At 37.6% G+C, this 17,184-nt stretch overlaps 1 long non-coding RNA gene across 6 annotated transcripts in view; it reads left to right on the plus strand.

The window, feature by feature from the left end:
* The window catches only part of LOC102551002 (uncharacterized), an 80,535-nt gene that overhangs the window by 43,767 nt on the left and 19,584 nt on the right, over window positions 1-17,184 (plus strand). For 2 of the 6 annotated variants that reach the window (XR_010066064.1, XR_591993.4), the window contains one exon: window positions 10,890-11,014. The exons of the other annotated variants lie outside the window; for them this stretch is intronic. This is a non-coding gene — a long non-coding RNA (uncharacterized LOC102551002). The remainder of the gene's footprint in view (window positions 1-10,889; window positions 11,015-17,184) is intronic. 6 annotated transcript variants of the gene reach the window in all.

Consider the following 17,184-nt stretch of genomic DNA (forward strand, 5'->3'; position numbering starts at 1 on the left):
ACAATTTCTAGACCAGATTGATGTGGTGTGGCACACTTACATTTAAAGGACCTGTCTGTTTTGCCCCAATGATTTTAGATTTCCTAAACATTAAAAATATGGACGTGAAATAGTTTCCCTTTAATTTCTGAAATACGATCTACCAAATTTGTATTAGTTACCTGGAAAAACAAAGTATAAGATGGGAATCCATGAGAAATATGTCCCCTCCCTGAATTTCTCCTTGTTTTAAAACCGAAAGTTGCATGTAATTTAGCTATGCTGGCTTTGGGTAGCAGTCAGCATGAGGCTGAAATGCATTGAGTCTACTGAGTCTGTTTTCTAAGGAAGTACAATACTGCCCGTTTGTGATGCATCGCTGAACAAGGGTCAAACAGGGGAGTTCCCACATAGCACAGCCTCCAAGACTCTGAGTGGAGTAACTCAATACACCCTGTGAGGTCATCCCACAGTAAAAACGGGCTCATCAATTTCAGCAAACTTAGGACCAGCTGAAAATTTATGCTAATCACGTCTTCCAACAAGCCTCCCTTAATTTTCCTGACTGTGCCTAAGTTTAAACTCACTGACCAAGTCAGAACAATGCTTGAAGACATTTATTTCTGTCAGATTAACCAAGAACAATTATTTGCCATCTGGGATTTTATAATGTTACAGTAAAATATGACAACAATAATATTTGTCTTACAGAGTATGTTAATGATTAATCTAAGGTTGGTGACTTTCTTTTCTGTTGTTGAAATACAGTGGCCTTTAGAAGGAATAATGTTGGTAAACAGAATTTACATAAATCTTATAGGGCAAGTTTCTAAATCTCACAAATGAAACTAAGACTTAAAATCATATTAAAAAGTGAGGCTTTTTCTCAATGTATGCAAAGAGAATGGCCTATCATTCTGAGTTGAATAAATCTACTTTGCCATATAGACCTGTTTGTGGAATTATTAACACACACTACATTTTGAGCAGCATAAAAAAGCAGTAACATGTTTCAGCCTCAAATGATAAAAAGTGAATCTCAGGTTTATTTATCTTTTATCATGTAGCTAAAGCGACACTTATATACAGCAAAAAATAGTTTTCAGTTTAGAAGGATTTCATTGCACCTTCATTTAAGTAAGAAATCAAAGCATTTCACACACACACACACACACACACACACACACACACACACACACACACATACCTTCTTCATAAGTCTCTTACATGGTTTTTATAATAAGCGACCTATGAGCATTCTCCATAAAATCAGTCAAAGAAACCTCCTGGCCTGGAAGACCTTCTCTTACAGCAGAGAGTGGATTGTCAGAGAGATTTTATGATTGTTCTCAAAATATGCAGCTGGAAGTTTACAATTCAGACTTCTTGTGACCATATCCTTAGCCCTCGAGATATAGCACAATTTTGACATGTGTTCTTTTAAATCTGGAAGGCGGAGACTGACTCTTGGCATTGCAAACAAGGAGAGTGACGCTGTGTCAGGGGGTGCGTCCACGTGCAGAGCAGGGCGCTCGCCTTCTGACACTGTCCAATTCAGTCCTGGGAACCAGAGGGCAAATGCCCGAGACTGTTTTCTTAAGATAAAGTTCCACATTTTAGACTTCAGAGAAGTTAGAAATGAACATAGTGATTTATTTGGAATATGTATATATATTCCAAATACACATACATATGTATGTGTGTGCATGTGTGTGTGCACATGTGTATAATATATATAAATATATATATACATGTATATGCATGTGTGTTTATTTCTTGAAGACACAAATTTTCATTCTAAAAATTACTTGTTCCTACCTTGTTTTATTTGAAGGCATGTTTAGTGTGTGCTGTGGAGCTATTGAAAGGATATTTAATATCCTACAGCTGAACAACAACAAGAATTAATTTCTGAAGTAAATATGTTCAGAAAATTTCTTGATGGAAGAATAGTAGAAACATACAGAGGATCAGGAATTTGAACAAAGGTTGTAGCAATGGAAGATGGGGAACTTGGGGGAGACAAAAGCAAGTTCCAGATGCCAGGAAAGCAAGAGGCCCCCAGGACCCAACAGGAATGAGACTAGCTGAAATGCCCAACAAGTTGGAGGGAGACCGTATCCAGAGTTCATGCAAAGCCACTGGGTGGGGGAAGGGGCAACCCATTCATCTCCAAATTTTTAACCAAGAATGACTCCTGTCTAAAGGAAATATAGGGACAGTGTGTGAAGCAGATTCTTGGAAAGGCCATCCAGAGACTGTTTCATCTGGAGATCCATCCCATATCATAAAATATCCAATAAAAATTAATAAAAAAAGAAAAAAAGAAATTTCTTTTTTATTGGCTATTTTTTTTTCTTTTTTGGATATTTTCTTTACTTACATTTCAAATGTTATCCCCTTTCAAGATTTCCCTTCTGGAGTCCTCCTATCGCTTGCCCCCTCCCCTTACCTCTATGAGAGAGTTCCCCCACCAATTCACCCACACCCTCCCATCTCCCTTCCCTGGCTTTCCCCTACCCGAGGGCATTGAGCCTTCACAGGGCCAATGGCCAAGGGTCTCTCCTCTCATTGATGCCCAATAAGGCCATCCTCTGCTACCTATGTGGCTGGAGCCATGAGTCCCTCCATGTGTACTCCTTGGTTGGTGGTTTAGTTTCTGGGAGCTCTGGGGGGTCTGGTTGGTTGATATTGTTGTTCTTCCCATGGGGTTGAAAACCCCTTCAACTCATTCAGTCCTTTCTTTAACTTCTACATTAGTGACCTCATTCTCAGTTTGGCTGCTAGCACCTGCCTCTGTATTTGTCAGGCTCTGGCCGAGACTCTCAGGAGGCAGCTATATCAGGCTCCCGTTAGAATGCAATTCTTGGCATCCACAATATTGTCTGGGTTTGGTGAAAGTATATGGGATGGATCCTCGGGTGGAGCCATCTCTAGATGACCTTTCCCTCAGTCTCTGCTTCAAACTTTATCTCTGTATTTCCTCCTGTGAATATTTTGTTCTCCCTTCTAAGAAGGACCAAAGCATCCACTCTGGTCTTTCAACTTCTTGAGCTTCATGTGGTCTGTGGATTATATCTTGGGTATTGCAAGAACTTGGGCTAATATCCACTTATCAGTAAGTATATATACTATGTGCATTCTTTTGTGATTGGGTTACCTCACTAAGGATATTTTCTAGTTCCATCCATTTGCCTAAGAATTTCATGAAGTCATTGTTTTTAATAGCTGAGTAGTATCCCATTGTGTAAATGTAGCACATTTTCTGTATCCATTACTCTTTTGAAGAACATTTGGGTTCTTTCCACCATCTGGCTATTGTAAATGAGACTGCTATGAACATAGTGGAGCATGTATCCTTGTAATATATTGGAGCATCATTTGGGTGTATATGTCCAGTGATGGTGATTTCCCCAGAAGTTCTTTATTGCTGAGAATAGTTTTCATTATCCTGGGGTTTTTTTGTTTTTGTTTTTGTTTTGTTATTCCAAATGAACTTTGAAATTGCTCTTTCTAACACTAGGAAGAGTTGAGTTGGAATTTTGATGGGGATTGCACTGAATCTCTAGATTGCTTTTGGCAAAATGGCCACTTTTACTATATTAATCCTGCCAACTCATGTGCATGGGAGGTCTTCCCGTCTTCTGAGATCTTCAATTTCTTTCTTCAGAGACTTGAAGTTCTTGTCATACAATATTTCACTTGCTTGGTTAGAATCACACCAAGGTATTTTATATTGTTTGTGACTATTGTGAAAGGTGTTGTTTCTCTAATTTCTTTCTCAGCCTGTTTATCCAATGAGTAGAGGATAGCTACTGATGTGTTTGAGTTAATTTTATATCTAGCCCCTTTGCTGAAGTTGCTTATCAAGATTACGAGTTCTGTGGTGGAAATTTTGGGGTCACTTAAGTATATTATCATATCATCTGCAAATAGTGATATTTTGACCTCTTCCTTTCCAATCTGAATCCCTTTGACCTCTTTTTGTTGTCTGATTGCTCTGGCTAGGACTTCAAGTACTATAATGAATAGGTAGAGAGAGAGTGGGCAGCCTTGTCTAGTTCCTAATTTTAGTGGGGTTGCTTCAAGTTTGTCTCCATTTAGTTTGATGTTGGCTACTGGTTTGCTGTATATTGCTTTTACTGTGTTTAGGTATGGACCTTGAATTCCTGATCTTTCCTAGAATTTTAACAAGCATCTAATGAGATGATAATGTGGTTTTTTTCTTTGAATTTGTTTATATAGTGGATTACATTGATTGATTTCCATATATAGAACCATCCCTGCATCCCTGGGATGAAGCCTACTTGATCATGATGGATGATTGTTTTTATGTGTAATTAGATTTGGTTTGAAAGAATTTTATTAAGTATTTTTGTGTCGGTGTTCATAAGGGGAATTGGTCTGAAATTCTCCTTCTTTGTTGGGTCTTTGTGTGGTTTAGGTATAAGTATAATTGTGGCTTTATAGAAGGAATTGGGTAGTTTTCCTTCTGTTTCTATTTTGTGGAATAGTATGGACAGTATTGGTATGAGGCCTTCTATGAATTCTGCACTAATTCCCATCTGGTTCTGGGTACTTTTTGGTTGGGAGACTTTTAATAACTGCTTCTATTTCTTTAGGAGTTATAGGGTTATTTAGATGGTTTATCTGATCCTGATTTAACTTTGGCGCCTGGTATCTATCTAAAAAATGGCCATTTCATCCTGATTTCCGAGTTTTGTTGAGTATAGGCATTTGTAGTGGGATATGATAATTTTTTTTATTTCCCCAGTTTCTTTTGTTATGTCTCCTTTTTCATTTCTGATTTTGTTAGTTTGGATTCTGTCTGTATGCCCTCTGGTTAGTCTGGCTAAGGGTTTTTCTATTTTCTTAATTTTCTCAATAACCAACTTCTGGTTTTTTGATTCTTTGTGTAGTTCTTTTTGTTTCTACTTGGTTGATTTCAGCCCTGAGTTTGATTACTTCCTGCTGTCTACTCCTTTTGGATGTATTTGCTTCTTTTTGTTCTAGAGCTCTTAAGTATGCTGTCAAGCTGCTGATGTATGCTTTCTCCAGTTTCTTTTTGGAGGCTCTTAGAGCTATGAGTTTTCCTCTTAATTTCATTGTGTCCTATAAATTTGGTTATGTTGTGCCTTCATTTTCATTAAATTTTAAAATGTGTTTAATTTCTTTATTTCTTCCTTGACCAAGTTATCTTTGATTAGAGCATTATTCAGTTTATATGTATATGTGGGTGTTTTGTTGTTTTTGTTGTTATTGAAGACAAGACTTAGTCCGTTGTGATCTGATAAAGATGCACAGGATTATCTCAATCTTCTTGTATCTCTTGAGGCCTCTTTTGTGACCATTTTATAGTCAGTTTTGTAGTAGGTGCCATTAGGTACCATGAGGTGCTGAGAAGTTATATTCTTTTGTTTTAGGATGGAATGTTCTATAGATAAGTATTAAATCCATTTGGTTCACAACTTCTGTTAGTTTCACTCTGTCTCTGTTTAGTTTCTCTTTCCATGATCTACCCATTGATGAGAGTGGAATGTGGAAGTCTCCCATTATTTCTTTGTGTAGTGCAATGTACGCTTTGAGCTTTAGTAAAGATTTTTTTCTTTTACTAAAATGTAAAATGTAAAAGTTTTTACTAAAATGAACATAGGTGCCCTTGCATTTGGAGCATAGAGATTCAGAATTGAGAGTTCAACTTGGTGGATTTTTTTTTTTTGATGATGTGAAGTGTCCTTCTTTATCCTTTTTGATAAGTTTTGGTTGAAAATCAATTTCTTTTGGATAGTAGAATTTCTACTCCAACTTGATTCTTTGATCCATTGGCTTGGAATTTCTTTCCAGCCTTTTACTCGGAGGTCATGTCTATCTTTGTCACTGAGGTGTGTTTCCTGTAGGTAGCAAAATGCTGGCTCTTCTTTACCTATCCAGTCTGTTAGTTTATGTCTTTTTTTTGGAAAATTGAGTCCATTCATTTTAAGAGATATTAAGGAGTAATGATTATTGTTTCCCACCTTGTGTTGGAGATTTCCACTTATTATCCTTTGTAGGGCTAGATTTGTGGAAAGATATTGTGTAAATTTGTTTTTGTCATGGATTATTTTGGTTTCTCCATCTATGGTAATTGAGAGTTTTTCTGGGTATAGTAGCCTGGGCTGGCATTTGTGTCCTCTTAGGGTCTGAATGACATCTGTCCAGTATCTTCTACCTTTCTTGGTCTCTGTTAAAATGTCTGGTGAAATTCTGATAGGTTCGCCTTTATATGTTACTTGACCTTTTTCCCTTACTGATGTTAATATTCTTCGTTTGTTTGTTTGTTTGTTTCATACATTTTGTGTTTTGCCTATTATGTAACAGGAGGAATTTCTTTTCTGGTCCATTCTACTTAGAGTTCTATAGGCTTCTTGTATGTTCATGGGCATCTATTTCTTTAGGTTAGGGAAGTTTTCTTCTATAATTTATTGAAGGTATTTTCTGGCCATTTAAGTTGTAAATTTTCGCTCCCTTGTATACCTATTATTCTTAGGTTTGATCTTCTCATTGTGTCCTGGATCTCTGGATGTTTTGGGTTAGGAGCTTTTTGCATTTTGCATTATCATTCACTGTTGTGTCAATGTTTTCTATCGTAACTTCGGCCCCTGAGATTCTCTCTTCTATCTCTTTTATTCTGTTGGTGATGCTTGCATCTATGATTCCTGTTTCTTTCCTAGGTTCTCTATCTCCAGGGTTGTCTCCTTTGATGATTTCTTTATTGTTTCTATTTCTATTTTTAAATCCTGGTTGGTTTTGTTTACCTGTTTAGTTGTGTTCTCTATTTCTTTAAGGGAGTTTTTCATGTCCTTCTTAAAGTCTTCTATCATCATTTTTACTCTGAATCTTGCTTTTCATGTGTGACGGGGTATCCAGGACTTGCTGTAATGAGAAAATTAGGTTCTGATGATGCCAACTAGCCTTGGTTTCTGTTGCTTATATTCTTGTGCTTGCCTCTTGCCATGTGGTTATCTCTAGTGCCTGCCCTAGCTGTCTCTGACTAGAGCCTGTTCTTCTTGTGATTCTGGCTGTGTCAGAACTCCTCAGAGTCCAGGTATCTTTGTCATCCTGGGATCCTGAGTGTGCTGGAGCTCCTGGGAGTCAAGCTGCCTCTGAGATAATGAAGTCTTTGTGTGACCAAGCTCCTGAGGTCCCATTGTGTCTGAACTCCTGGGAGTCAAGCTTTCTTTGGGTGTTGCAGGAGTGGGTGGGAGGAGACCAGAGCCCTGAGTATGCTCTGGGCACAGATACAAGCTGGAAGAAACCAGTACCTCTTGGTGGGTGGGTCCCTGGTTCCTATGTGGGTCCCAGTTATGCTCTGTGTTGGAGAAGCTGTTGTGGCCTCATCTGTGATCCTGATTGTGACAGAACTCCAGTGCTCCTTGGTGTGTCTAATCTCCTGTCAGTTGAGCTTCCTCTGTGATCCTGTGCTACTGTGATCTTGGACCTGTTAGCACACCTGATCCTATGATCCTGTATTCCTGTGACCCTGGGTGTGTTGGGCACCTGGCTGATGGGCTCCCTCTTGGTGTTGTGGGAATGGTTGCAGGACCAGTGTTCAATGTCTGTCTGCTCAGGGTACAAGTTCCTAAAAAAAAAAATTCTAATCTATGGATAAAGCAATTTTTGATAAAGCTTAAAAATAAAATTAATTATGTAGGACAATGTTCTACATATAAAAGTAGAAATGATCTAATCCTCTACAGTAAGATAGGGATAGTTAATAAATCTACAGACAGACAAACACACACAGAATCATCCGGTCATTACAAAGAATATATATACTTCCTTAGGGAAGTTTAGGTTAGGGAAGTTTTCTTCTATAATTTATTGAAGATATTTACTGGCCCTTTAAGTTGTAAATTTTCACTTTCTTCTATACCTACTATTCTTAGGTTTGATCTTCTCATTGTGACCTGGATTTCCTGGATGTTTTGGGTTAGGAGCTTTTTGCATTTTGCATTATCTTTCACTGTTGTGTCAATGTTTTCTACGGTATCATCTGCCCCTGAGATTCTCTTTGTCTCTTTTATTCTGTTGGTGATGCTTGCATCTATGATTCCTGATCCTTTCTTAGGAAAGGAATTATATATATAATTTTTTCTGAAATAAAATAGCATTAATGATGTCTTAAGTGTAGGCCTCCATGCCAGAAGTTTTTCACGGAGACCTCTGGTCTGGCTAGGTTGACAGGTCCAGGAGAAAGGAGGCGATCTCAGGAAGGTGTTGTTCCACCTCTGTTTTTGGCCAGGTTTAGCCAGCAGGAGATGGCCTAGTTTGTGAAGGGTGCAGGGGAGCTTCTGGTGGTGATTTTTGGAGAGCAGATCTCTTCCCCAAGCAGCAGTGTTACAGGTATCATGACAGAAGCTCTCAGATGACAGAGTGATTCTTGCACACCTTTAATTCTGAACAGGACCTCTAAATACAGTTTTTTGGATGGGTCAGACCTCATCTACATATTCAGGGGCATGGTCCTCTTTCTATAACTGAATTGTCTTGAGATACATGACGTCTGGTCATGTCCCCACCTGTGGGGGAGGGGTTTGGGGAATTACTCTACGTGACTTGCTCTCCCTCAAACCTCTCTACAGAGGTTTGTGGGGGACTGCAGCTAGTGGCACCCTGATCTGGCAGGCTGGGAATACTCCTGCCTTCCCTTTTAGGGTTCCCCAGGGATTCAACCTGTCTCGAACAGGAATCAGGATACTTTTCATAACTTGCTGCCCCACACTTAAATACACAATAAAGGCTGAATTGATGTATTTCATGAGGAGTCTATCAAGATAAAGTGATTAAGATGCACTTTGTTAGAAAACATAGTGTATTTTCTAATAACCATTTTTTATAATTGACAAAAAAGAAATTTCTAAGATTTTTCATTAAAATTATTAAATGTTAAATACATCTCCAAGTCTCAAAGTTCCACTTTACAGATTAGCACAGTGATAATCAGAGATGTTAACTTAATTTCCCAGAAGAGCAAAGGGCTAACTAAAAGGAGAGTTGAATTCATAGTGAAATACTTCTTTAGTTAGTAAAAACAAGTTCAAGCTGGACAATAAGATTCTCTTGGAGAAGGGGAAGTGGGTGCAAAGCCCACAACTAATCAAGAAGCTATTGCCAATTCATAGTTCCTGAGAGAGGAAATGAGGTGTTTTGTTTTGTTTTGTTTTACAATGGAATAACACTGAGTATGACAACTATACTCCAGGACAGGCTTCATACTCAAAAGTAATTGGCCAACACAATACAGATTCATGGATTCTGTTTGGTGTGTGTGTGTGTGTGTGTGTGTGTGTGTGTGTGTGTGTACGCGTGTTCCTTTAGCTGATCATTTGCTTTGTTATTTTTTTTTATTAACTTGAGTATTTCTTATATACATTTCGAGTGTTATTCCCTTTCCTGGTTTCCGGGCAAACATCCCCCTAATCCCTCTCCCTCCCCTTCTGTATGGGTGTTCCCCTCTCCATCCTCCCCCCATTGCTGCCCTCCCCCCAACAATCTAGTTCACCGGGGGTTCAAGAACATGACATTAGGTGTGCAGGAAGAAGGTCTAGGAAAGGCTGGGAGAGGGAAAAGAATATGAACAAAATACATTACATGAGGAAAAAGCAAAATTAAGGAATAAAGTAGTGAAATCATTAATGAGAAGTACTCATTTTCTGTTAGTATATAAAAGTATCTGTGTGTTTTAAATTCAATTGTAGATTTACCTACAGTCAATGGCTTTTATTAATGAACATGCCTTTTGATATATTCATAGATCTACATAAACATTAATAAATACAACAGGCAAAACTGTTCTATTTCTTTCCCAAGTTTCCCTGTATGGTTTCCATACAGATAATTCAACTCTCTCCTTCATTGCTAACAACCACTGTTCATTTTCTCTCCCTATATAGTTTATTTTTAAAGAAAATTCACTATAGATAGCATTAAACATTATGTAATATTTTGTCATTTTTTTCATTTAGTATAATGATTTTCATGACCCTTCATATTGTTTTATACATCAGTAATTTATTCTTTTGATCACTAATACTTCTGAGATGTAGTCCATCATAGAGATGGACATCAGTTTCTTTATTCATTAAGCAGTTGATTGGTATCCAGGTTGTATCATCTCAGGTGAAATTATGAATGTTATTTTTGCATGTGTCTTTTCATGATATGGGTTTTCTGATGTTCTTGAGGAATGATAACTGAGAGGCTATCTGAACTTTTCCTAGCATGTGTGTCTTCTGACAACAACATGCTAGTTTCAATGTCCAAAAATGTCTCAAGACTTGGCCAAAAGTCCACTTGGATTTAGGCCACTTAGAATCAACATCAGTTAGTATAAAAGTAATAATGCCCAAGGTAGTGTTGTTAGATAATGTAAGTGTATGTTTAATCTAATAGGAAACAACATCATTACATCCCTGGGTGGCTGTATTACTTTGCATTGACAAAATGCCTATTCTTCTATGTTCCTAATATGTTTATCTATCCTAACACTACTCATCATCATGCTGTTTTTTTTTTTTTTTGGTTCTTTTTTTCGGAGCTGGGGACCAAACCCAGGGCCTTGCGCTTCCTAGGTAAGCGCTCTACCACTGAGCTAAATCCCCAGCCCTCATCATCATGCTGTTAACATGGTGGTTTCTTGGGAACTAATGTTGTCAGGCATCTTCTTACATGCTTCCTCGCCATGGATATTTCCCTTGTACAAATTCTATTCAGACTGTTCACTGCCTTTGTTTTAAATAGGGGTTCTTTTTTAATTTAAGGGGGTGTTTACTGTATACATGTAACAGTACATGGTCAGATATTTATAGAAACTTCTCTAGAAAAATTGTTATAGATTTAAGACCCAATACTACCACAAAATGGTTTTGCAGAACGACAGGGAAGAAGGAAGGAAGGAAGGAAGGAAGGAAGGAAGGAAGGAAGGAAGGAAGGAAGGAAGGAAAAAAAGAACATGTTGACTATGATGATGCCTCCCTGGGCCAGTTATCAGGAGATGGTAAGTTGGCAAATTGAATAGTCTCTGACCTCTGTCTTCATCTTGTTAACAGTGCTCTTATCTATTGATAACTACAGCAGCAGTCAATCACATTGCAAGTTAGAGTTTTTACAAAACTGGTTTTTCATGTAAATTTTACAGTAAGCTTGATGGTATCTATAAGTATCCACTAATGCTTTCATCAGTAGTATAAGGTTATTGATCAGTTTAGAGAAAACTGACATATCTGACATGACACTTCAAATCTGTAAACATAATAGTTTTTTCTTTTAAGTAGACTTCCTTTGGTTCCTTTCATTAATATTCTACTATTTTGAGAAGAGCAATCTCACACATTATTTTTGATCAACATGGAGTGTTTCTGGTTGTACAGTTTCTGTGTTAATACCCATATATTTGAGTGATTTTTTAAGCTTCACTTTCCTGATTAATGACATTGTTATTATTCCCTAGTATTTTCTTCATGGTCATCTCGGCAAATAGTGAAAAACTTATTTCTTCCTTCCAACCCAAATATCACTCTTGTTATGTTTTACTTTATCATTTTTTCTAGATCTTCTAAAATTGGATTGAGTAGGAATATAAAGGATAAATTTCTTTGCCTTATTCTCTTTGATTTACTTTGTTTTTCATTTTTATTGGTAAGTTTATTTATTTACATTTCAACTGTTAGCCCGGTTCCTGGTTTCCCCTCTGCATACCTTCTATCACATTCCCCTCTCCTCTGCTTCTATGAGGGGGCTTCCCCACCCATCCACTCCTATCTCACCACCCTAGCATTCCTCTACACTGAGGCATCAAGCCTTCACAGAACCAAGGGCTGCATATGAATCAGAGGATTGTCTTATCTGGCATCAAAAGGAGCCATGGATCCCTCCATGTGTGCTTTTTGGTTGGCGGTTTAGTCCTTGGGAGCTCTGGTGTTCTGGTTGTTTGATATTGTTGTTCTTCCTATGGGGAAACCCCTTCTGCTGATGCCAAGAACCATTTGTTGGCAGGAGCCTCATATGGATGTCTCCTGAGAGGCTCTGCCAGAGCTTGACCAATACAGATGCTGATGCTTGCAGCCAACCATGGAACTGAGCACTGGGTCCCAAATGAAAGAGTTAAGAGAAGGACTGTCTTAATCTTGATCTAGGGCAAAAAGTATTTTGCTGGTAAAATGTGTGTGTGTGTGTGTGTGTGTGTGTGTGTGTGTGTGTGTGTGTCTTTTTATTTCAAATTAAAAATATTTCCAAAGTAGTTGGAGGGAGAGAAAACTGTAATCAGACTATTTTGTATAATATAATCTAAACTCTAAACTCAATGAAGAAAAACAGAGAAGTTGCTCTTCCAGAGAAACTGGGTTGAATTTGCAGCACCAACACAAGGGTCATAAAGTAGAAATCTCTGGTTTCTTTGGAGACTCAGTTGAGTCATGTGTTGTTTTTCTTGAAGCTTTCTCCTAATAGGATGTTTTGCTGAAACAGACACTTGAGAAAACATGTGATGTTTGGAAAGAGTGTAAGTAGAACCCAACAGAGAGTGAACAAAGCTCTTGAGTTGGCTCGGCTTGCAATGCTTCCCCGGTTTTCACTAACAATGGTCTCGCTTTAGTTACCTTGAAGCACTTACTGATCTTCACTTGTCTTGACTTTGTAGGGAGAAGTGTGCCAAAGAACTTCTCATAATATTTGCTGCTTTGTGCCACTTCTATATATTCATGCCAATTCAGCAGAGCCTTGTGGTTTCTTCTAGATCGAGCCTCAGCTATTGATTCATGTTTGGTGTTTGTTGATTGCTGTTCCTGATGTTTGGTGTTCTGGACTGAACTGCTGATATTCTGACAATGAAGATTGGAATTGCTCTAGGGAACTACTTCTAAACAGGTCCCCAGCCCCCTTGTACCATTAACCATCTTTCTCCCTTACCTTTAGTTGATCGGCTAGAAGGAAAGTTAAAACCTTTCAGAACCTGTATTAAAGTAGGTTTTGAAAAATCGAAGCCTACAGGATCACAACTGTTTGTAAGTCCATTCCCGTTGGAATGATGTTCTCTTCTTTCCTCCGTGGGTACCATGTGTTAGCATGATAAGCTCTGCCCCACAGTTACCTGGCAACAACCAGGTATGCCTGACTCACTATAAAAGGGACTGCTAGCTCCCTCCTCCCTCTGTTGCTCCTCTCCTGCTCTTGCCTTCCTGCTCCTGCTCTGTCCTCTCATCCCTTTCCCCCCTCTCTCCATGTACTCATGGCTGGCCTCTACTTCTCTACTCTCTCTCTCTCTCTCTCTCTCTCTCTCTCTGCTTTTCTCTGTCTCTACTACCCTCTTAACTCCCCTTTCCATGCCTTGAATAAACTCAATTCTACATTATATTCTTTGGCTGGTCCCTCAGGGAGAAGGGATGCCTCACCATAGACCTGCCGAAGCACCCCCTCCTCCCATACCTAACTATACCTTCATAGGACATATTCCTCATGTCTTTATCTTTTTATAAACACATCACCAGGCATGCACATAGTATACAGACATACATACAAGCAAAACACCCGTACACATAAAAAAATAAGCCAACTATGCTATTTAAAAATAAGAATATTTCTTCCATTATGAATTCTCGGCCTTGTTTCATTCTTAGAAATAGGCAATAAATTGTATTAGTTTCCATTAAGATTATAAATCCTCATTTTTCTGGTTAACCTCATAATATTATGAGCTTAGTGCATTAATTTATTTTTGAAATTGAAAGAAATCTTTCATTTTTGAAGCAAGCACCACGCAACACTAAATTCATTTGGTGATCATCCTGTAGAGATTTTTTGTATTCAATAGAGATAATTTCTACTACCTTCATTTTCGTTCTCTCTTCTTAACCATGTCTCACTAACTTTGCCTGACTGGACTCTACACAGTGATTGCTTTATAAAGCAGGTTATGGCTTCACAGTCTCTATTTTCTGGAATACTTCTCTTTTAGAATGAATAGCATTACTTCTTTATTTATTTGCTCATTTTGTTGTTTATATTTACTTTTTGATATTAGAATGCAATTTTATTCTATTTTATTGTCTTACAGTTATTGTGGTCAAGTTTTATGGATACAGGGAAAGCACTCTAAATCTGAGCTACCTTCTATCATGGCATTACATTTAAATGGTGAACAGAAATTACAAATGAGATAGAAACTCTTGCGGCCTATTGTTTCATGTTCTGGAAGACTTAAATTCAAACTCAGCGTGTTTAACACATTTCTCATTATCTACGAACCTTTGCTTTCTATAATCTTGCTTTGTTCACTGACCTCAGCAACTTCAGATTTCTTGGTAATGTGTGTCTTAGGAAATTGGTTCAATTCCCTACTTTGTTGAATGTATGTTCAGGAAGCCAAGGAATTTTGTTTGTTTGATTTTGCTCTTGCTTTTGCTGTTGTCCATTGCTTTTGTTTTTCAACCTGGTGTTTATTAATACAAAGAATACTTTGAACTCAGGATGATCTTGGGGAAAAACAATTGAGTACATTCATGCATATCATGAAAGGGGAAAAATACCTCACACGTCTTGCAGAACAAACCATCTGAAGAAGCATAGTTGGATAGAGTTTATGTCCAGTAGATCCATCCAATTATCTCAACAGAGGTGATTTTGATTATTTAATGTAGACTGAGGTGCTTTACCTCAATCCAAATCATGTCACCATCAATTTGATTTCTATGTCCCTAATGATATTCTATCTTATAGTCCCAATCATGGTAATCTTATCTTTTTTATGTTCCATTCACATTTTGACAGGAAATTCATCCTGATAATAATTTTTCACTTTACCGTTGTTTTTAGGACCTGTTTCACTTTGATGTTTTTCTTTTAAGCTCCTTATCATATATCGAATTCTAATTTTGTGCCAGCTTACCTTTTAATTAAGTATACAATTATAGTAACTGAACACTATTTAGATTGGTGATGTTTCCTGTGGGATGTTTCCTGTGAGTTTTCCATTTTATTCTTTCAAGGTTTGTTCATATTATATGGGACCTGTAATATTTAAAATACTGACCATTGACCCTGTAGTATGATGACTTTGGACCTCCAATGATCAGAATCTTTCTTTCAGACCATATCCTATCCTTATTTATTAACAGTCACCTCTCCAAAGACACCACTCCTATATTTGGCTTCCTTTTCATCTTCCTACTCCAGGAATGCACATCGCCCATAATTTTTACAACATGAAGATGGTATATTTGAACTAACTTTTGCAGTTACTACTGTCAATGCCAAGCATCAGAATTGCTGACTAGCATAGGCCTTTGTGTTCCCCTGTTAACCTCTGATATGGAAGAACTCAACTGTGTTTCTGGGTGTCCTAAATGCACATAGGCTAAGTTCTACGAATAATAAGAAATTGTTCAAGCCTTTCATTTGTTGTTATATTTTGTTACTGAACACAGTTTTTTTAAGTACTGCTCTTTATGGGCTTAGGATATAGCTCACTAGCAAAATGAATGCCTAGTACAAGCAAGACGAGAGTTGACTCAGCATTGCCATAATTATAAACAAATAAAGAAGCTAATGCCTTTGTTTTGAGTATCCTCAAATTATTGGTTTGCATGTTGCATAGTATTTTCTTGGGATTTTCTCATGAGCTGACAGTTAGATAAGAAAGTTCATGTGAGAGGTGTCATTTTTTTTTAATTTTCATCTTTTGTGTCCTTGTCCCTCACTTTAGGATGATTTTCCTTGCAGAAAATCTTCCTTTATTCTTATGTAAACAAATGGCCTTCACCAGTCCTCTAAATGCTCGCCTGCATTTCACATAGACAAATTCTATATTCAAATGGCAAGTCCTCTTACCAGAAACCCATTACTAGGCTTAATCCTTGAAACAGCTCTGGGAGATGATAGATCCTGTTCTACATCATAAATGAGGGAAATGTTACTCAGAGATTTAAGTGAGTCAAAAGTGCTTGAGCCAGACAAAGGACACACTGCTGCCTTCTTTCCACACAACCATGCTGCCAGCAACACTGGGGGCAAGTAATGCTATCTTTGTTTTTACATCTGATCATTTATTTTGGTATCTAAAGTTAAAGACTTTAAGAAAAATGAAGAGTAGCTTCAAAAGATAGCAGAGGGAAAGGAAATCTTTGGAGTCTAATCATGCCCCTTTTATAATTTACCTTTTGTGACTTGGCATATTAATTAGCTGTTTCATCTCAAAGGCATTTGATTGGCTTTTTCCTTAAGCACATCTGGCTAAAATTGTTTCTTTCTTTCTTTCTTTCTTTCTTTCTTTCTTTCTTTTTTTTTCAGAAAGCCTCTTCAATTGATGGTCAGGTCCCATGAGCTTGAATTTCCAAGACTCCTGCCCCAAAACAATGATGTTGGTTCATTCCAGCTATTTAGAGCATATCTTATGAGCAGAAGAAAATGCAAATGCACAGATTATGTTCTGAACTTTGTGGTCTCTGCTCACAGAGCTAGGCTCAGATATCTAGGAAACCAGATGAGTTGTACCTTGATTGACACTTTGCGGTGCTATTTGGACTTCAAGAGGATTACAAAACTTTCATTTCATTATTTAAGATTTCTAGTCTCAAGTAAATAGGAAAATAATTTGTGGAACCAGTCATATTTTAAAATGATCTTAAAGAATGTTGCCTATACTGCTTGTGGTAAGCATGTTACCCTCCAGTACTGGGTAGGCAGGATCTGGAATGAGAATTTGCTGCTGGCCTAGGATACTTAGTGAGATTAGGATAGGTTGAGCTAAATAGCAACACTTTGCCTGAAAAACAAAACAAAACTAAAGATAAAACAGAAAAAGAAAAGAAAGCCAAACAGGAGGTTATTTACATTATTACACTAGTCATATAGTTCAGCAGTAAAGTGAAGAGTTATTTTGAACTTCATTCCGAATATTTTATCAAATTTATGATATTAACCTTGTTTCTCTTTTGGGGGTGTTTAATTTGAGATTGTACTTAAATTATCTATCTACCCTCTAAACTCTTCCATAAAGCAATCCTACTACCCTCCAACCTCATGGCTTCATTCCTTATTAATTGTTATTGCATTCATGTATGTTCTCCTATATACATGTATTAATTATAACCTGCTGATTCTGTATAGAATTACTTGTATACATATTTTCAGGGCTGACCATTTGGCACTGGACAATAAATTGGTGTGCTCTTT

This window comes from Rattus norvegicus, chromosome 4 (genome assembly GCF_036323735.1).
Source record: "Rattus norvegicus strain BN/NHsdMcwi chromosome 4, GRCr8, whole genome shotgun sequence".
In the NCBI taxonomy this organism is placed as follows: domain Eukaryota; kingdom Metazoa; phylum Chordata; class Mammalia; order Rodentia; family Muridae; genus Rattus; species Rattus norvegicus.